Consider the following 6245-nt stretch of genomic DNA (forward strand, 5'->3'; position numbering starts at 1 on the left):
TGCATCGCCACTTGTAGAAAACAGCAGCGTCCGTATTCCGAGTTTACGTCGTTATCGAAAGTGTCACTATCTCCCTGACCTCGAGTCATCTGATTGGTGGAAAACCGGAACTGGATGTCACTACCACTTCCGGTTCCGGCATTTCCACCAATCAGATAACTCGAGGTCGGGGAGTAGCGACACTTTCGATAACGACGCAAACTCCGAATGCGCGGACCCTGATCAAGTTCGTAACGCATAATATAATTGCCCAATACTTTAATAACAATGGTTAATGTGGATGCGCTCCTTTTCTAAAGAACAAGTCATTGTGCGAAAGGGCAGTGAAAGTTTGCAATTTGAATATATTAGTCACTGATGGATAGCAATAGCCTATAACGTCACAGCTTTTGCGAGGCTAACACTGGTGATGGCAGTTCAATGGCACCATGACAGGCAGACACAGCTCGCATTGTAAACTACAAGAGTTTTGCAACAGAAGATATATAAGCTGCAGTCAGCAGAGCCATGGTCAGTCAGCATTATTTATATCCTCCCAGCTAATAATAATAATAATAATAATAATAATAATAATAATAATAATAATAATAATAATAATAATAATAATAGGTTCACAGGAAAGGAAAGACGTAGTATCTGTCACACATCTTCGTGCACATCTGAACCGTGCCGTAAGGGAAGGAAGGTGGGAGTAAAAGCTGAACGAGAGAGGTGCCTTAGTAGAGGGCTATGGAGTAATTTCGACCACGTGGGCACCTTTAACGTGCACTGATATCGCACAGCACACGGACGCCTCTCCGTTCCGCCTCAATATAAATGCAACCAGTTGCGTCAAAGTTTTGATACGAAATTGCGTGAATAGGTTTTCCTGCGCGAATTTTTTTTCAGGTCGCAGCAATGGCAACGCCTTTTCATTTGTATAACAGATGATGATATCCATCATCTGATGATCAGATATCATCATCTGATGATATACAGATGATGATATCCCACTGCTAAGTAGGCTGGCTAGAAAAAACTTTTCTTACACTTGGTGAAATCATGTTAATAGGCAATCTCAGGCCTTTCAATACCTAACATTAGCCTTGCTTTATTTTACATGTGCAGAGTCAATCACACTTATCTGGAGTGCTCAAGCAACGCTGCGCAGTGCAAATAAAACAGGAGTATCAAGCAAGTACTGACTTGCAGTGACAATACCTAGGGTCAGGCTCAGCCAAATATATATAACTGCACAGGCACAACCAACTTATTAAAACGAAATAACTATATATATGGTACATTTCGCTTCATTTGCTCCGAAGCACACAGCCCGAGCACTCAACAAGCGTAATTAATGTACTCTGCCCACTTGATCTTAAGCTAAAGTTCTCTCTCTCTGTCTCTTTTTACAGCGGTCAAAAATGAAAGTGCGCAGCAACAGGTAAGTCTATCGCGCTTCAAGAGAGGAAGGTTTTTGTTGCACTGGGTTTACTCGCATGGATTTTGTTAACTTCATCTTGGAGTCAGATCTTCTAGGAAAAAAAAAAGAGGTTCTTGAAAGCATTCCTTTAAGGTCTTCTAAACCTCTGCCATTCGGCTGCGTCTATAGCATGTGCTCTCATGCCTGAGCCAAGAGAAGCTGATCTGTTCTGGCGCGGCTTCGAAACCCAGACGCGGCAATAAATGCTTTGCAGCGCAGCTGTGGCGAGGCGTAGATGATACTCGCGCATGCGCAGTACCTAGCTTGCGCAGATGAATGACCGCGGAGAAGGAAAACGACAATATTTGCTGCACAGCGCGAAAATTCAAGGTTAAACAAAAAAAAAAAAAAAAAAAAAAACGACCGAGCAATTCGAACCCACCTAGGTTTTGCTGGTGGGGAGCGAGCACAGATCCTACCAAGACATTAAAAACCATGGGCCCAATATTGGAGCTATGTTGGCAGTGCCTGGTCCTACACACTACCAGCGAGCCCCGACATATTCCAATATTAGGCCGATCCTTCGAGCTGGATGGGCCCAGTAGCTCTCGTCGCAGCCGATAGCCACGCTTGCATTGTTGTTGTGGCTGCACGAAGGAAAAGAAAATGCACGGGCCTGCTACTGGCCCTGTAGCTGAGCTACCTCCGCTGCCTCACGCAGACAGAAGAGAAAATAGAAGAAAGAAAAGAAAGAGGGAGAGAAAGACGCGCGCCGCTACAAAAGCCGTCGTCCACCACCGAAGCAGTGGCGGGTGCAATGACGGCCTACAAAAGAAAAATTTGGTGGTAGGCTAGCGGGGGCTAGCCTCCCACCGAATTTTTATCTGCATGCCGCCATGTTAATCAATTTCTAAACACGAAGCAAAATACCATGAGTCGATAAGGCTGCAGCTGATTGGTTCACAGGAAGGGAAAAGCGCAGGGAAAAGCCCACTTGCTCTGTGGACACCTTAACCACGCAGTAAGGGAAGGGAGGAAGGTGGGAGTGAAAGTGGAAAGAGAGAAAGAGGAGCCGTAGTGGAGGGCTGCGGAGTAATTTCGACTACCTGGGGATCTTTAACGTGCGCTGACATCGCAGAGCACACGGACGCCACCCCACTCGGGAGGACTGGGAGGCGACCCTGCTCGGCTGCTATGACCTGCAGGCCCAAAGGGCCTTGGTCGAGCGCGCCCGGGCAGCGGCCGACGCCACTGGGGTCCCGTACTAGGGACCCCACCCAGTATCTGTAAGGGCTGATAGTCAAAGATCCGGCCCATGCGTACATCCACCCCTTTTAAATGAATAAACGTTTTTCACCACCACCACTTCGATAAGGCTGTTGTTGTTGTGGCTGTAGGAAGAAGGAAAAGAAAATGCACGGGCCTGCTACTGGCTCTGTAGCTGAGCCACCTCCGCTGCCTCTGATTTCGTGCAGACAGAAGAGAAAATAGAGAAGAAAGAAAAGGAAGAGAAAGACGCGCGCCGAAACAGCAGCCGTCGTCCACCACAGAAACGGTGGCGGGTGCAATGACGGCCTAAAACAGATAAAAATTATTTGGCAGGCTAGCCGCCGCCGCAAGCGGCGGTGACCTGCCTGTCCCAGCCCCTTCAGAGGAATACAGCTCAGGCCTCCCCCCGAGCCCACATGTGCATCTTTGGCGTGTCATACTATCACCGATAAGGCTGAACAAATTTTCAGATGCCTACCCGGCGTAACTATGCTAAACGTTACATTTTTCTATAACGTTTGGTGCGTACGCTTCTGTAAAGTCGCTAAATATAGCCTTTGGTGCGTATGCTCCTGTAAAGTCGCTAAATATCTTGAGCGTTCATAAAAAAGCCTACTTCAAGCTGTGGCTAACTGCATATCACTAGTCGTTGGGCCTATTCCCTTCTTGACTCGGCTCCTCAGTAACCTGTACTATTGTTTAAAAGAGCACTAAAAATGTATCTAGCGATGCAACAAAACTGATGTTCTGATCGATGACTGAATCGCCTCTCTCCCTCCCACAGAAATTTTCGACCTAGCATATGCACCGATGCATCAACGATTAAAAGCAGCCTCAGCATTTTTTCTCTCAGCTCAAACATTGAGCCTAGAGGGAAAACTAACAGAAGCGATGAATACCGCATTCCTCCCACGAATGAGTATCCAAGCCAAGCAAACCCGGCTCAGTTGTGAAAATTTGCTGCATATGAGCCCCCCCCCCCCCCCCCCCCTCTCCTCCATTGCTAGACAGTACAGAAGGGAGCTATAGTGCACGCCATGGTCTCATGCCTAGTGCGTGCAGCCGATGCGAGTCTTCGCTGCGGTCTTTGACGAGTTAATAGAGATTTAGCATACCGTGATCCGCCACCGTGACCCTCTACCGCTCGTGGGCAGGGCGTACAAGCTGATTGGTTTCAATGCGGCAGGTCTATATGCTGACATCCAGTATGTGGCGTCATCTATCGGCATCAAATTGATCTGGGCATGCGCAGTGGAAAGCGGGGTGGCGGATCACGATAGCGGATTGCGGTGTTCTAAATCTCTGTAATGACATCTCTTCCGGTGAAGTCACGCGTGCTGCTGAGAAGTGGAATTCGCGCGAAGGATAGGTACCGGCGGTTATCGCTATGCGCGGAAATGGCCATTAAAAACAATTATTTGCCGTTTATCAGCTCCCTACCTAGGACTTGTACGCAGCATGCATGCTCAGTGTCATAGACTTCTTACAATCCCCGGAACAAACTCAACTTACTTAACCTGAAGGCACATAACAAAAACTTGTATGACCATCACCAATAAGAATGTACTAACATGTCCTTTTTTTCAGGCCCGCCTGGCTGCTGGTTTTCCTGCATACACAAGTGAAGAAAATGGAATCGACATTGACGTCCTGTACAAATTCCATTAAAAGCCCATGTCATCATCACCGAAGCAGACCTTTGGCCACTCTCAATCATGTAACGTTCAACATGCTCTGCTTTAAAATGCACTTCATGAATGTCTCAGAATAGTGCATCTTGTAACATAAATATAACAAAGGACAAGCAAATTCGCCAATTCAGCTTCAGGATCGAGACAACGGCAAGATTTTCCTGACACAAATGTCTCCATCATAGCCTTTCAGTGTTCGTATGCACTAGGCTAGGCCACGAAATTGCACATTGTTTAATAGCATCACTCATCGTTGTTTCACATTTTGTAGATAAAGCTACATTAAGTTCACAGAAACGCCGGGCAGGGGCCATTACTGCGCAAGCGCCGTTACCATGGCAACCGGTTGCGCCATTCCACGGGTGTTCCGCCGCTGTGCTCGCTAGAGTTGCTACAGAGAAGAGGAGGAAGGTAGCGGCATCCCAACAGGTGTGCGCGCCGACGCGGAGAGCAGAAGGATATGGATGGATGGGAAAACATTTTTTTTTCATCGGCCTCAAGAGATGAGGGTTCAGTTTGATTGCTGGCCGCGCCAGATGGCCGCCATTTGCGTCCTATCGGCAATCTCTTCGGTCCACTCAGTGACCCGAGCCTGGATGGCAGGGTCCGAGCAGCGCAGCACGGCCTCCCACTCTTCCAGCGACGGGAGCTGGCAGCAAATCTGCGGGTAGCGAATAGGCCGCGCACCCCCATGTAATGCGGTCTGAAGTGGCGTCGACGCCACACTGCATTTAGGGTCAACCTGCTCTCTGAATATATATGAATATACTTTGGGGCAGGGGAAGGAGCGGGCTTGTAGCTGGCGCCAGAGTATCTCCTGGGCCTTGCTTAATGATTTATGTGGGGGAGGAAAGATGTGCCTTCCCAGACTAAAATGGCGAGTTATATATCATGGAACGAGAGAAAGTCCTTCGCGCCCGCGGGAAACGAGGTATTCACCCCCTGTCCAACGATACCTCGGGCATATTCATGAGTCTTCTCGTTCCCGGGATTTTTCTGATTGAGCCAGAACCCATACCAGTTCTATCGTCCTACCAGGGACTGGACGGTAGCTTTTAAGGATATTCCTGGCGGCAGCCGACGGCCCCTGCCGAAATTCCGTACGCCTGTTTTGGAGTAACTGACTATAACATCTGCTTCGGTAGAAGCGACGGCCAGCGCGATGGCTGCTTCCTCTGCAGCCTCGGAGGTTCCGGTGCGTACAGTGCTGAAGCTAAGATTTTGGAAGCTGGGACTCACGGGCCCCAGTAATAACTGGCTCACAGGAAGGGAAAGGCGCAGTATCTGTCACACTTGCTCTGTGGACACCTAAACTGAGTCGCAAGGGAAGGGAGGAAGGTGGGAGTGAAAGTGGAAAGATAGAAAAGGGAGCCGTGGCCGAGGGCTACGGAGTAATTTCGATTACCTAGGGATCTTTAATGTGCGCTGACATCGCACAGCACACGGACGCCACTTCATTTCGCCTCCATCAAAACGCAGCCGCTGTAGTCGGGTTCGAACCCGGGAACTCCGACACAGTAGTCGGGCGTCTTACCAATGCACCACACCGGCGTGGCGTAATGGATTATCACGGGCCCCAGTCGTTTCCGCACTGTGCATGCGCCCGCCGCTGCTGAGGACCTTAACGCGGCGTGCGCGGGCGGCGGCAACCGCCAATGGGGTCCCCGACTAGGGTCTCCACCCAGTATTGTAAGGCCGAGGCCCTTAAGGCTCCGCGTCAAACCTCCAAATATAAAATAAACGTTTTCACCAAAACCAGCTGGCCAAGTGGAGCAGGAAAACGCCTGCCGGCTTCGCATGCGCAGAGGATGAAAGTAGATTCTGCTTAGAATGCCCGTTGCCTCGCCGCGGTGGCGCAGTGGTTGAGATGCCCAACTACTGTT

The sequence above is a fragment of the Amblyomma maculatum genome, chromosome 2, assembly GCF_055883805.1.
Source record: "Amblyomma maculatum isolate TAMU_Amacu chromosome 2, ASM5588380v1, whole genome shotgun sequence".
NCBI classification, from domain to species: domain Eukaryota; kingdom Metazoa; phylum Arthropoda; class Arachnida; order Ixodida; family Ixodidae; genus Amblyomma; species Amblyomma maculatum.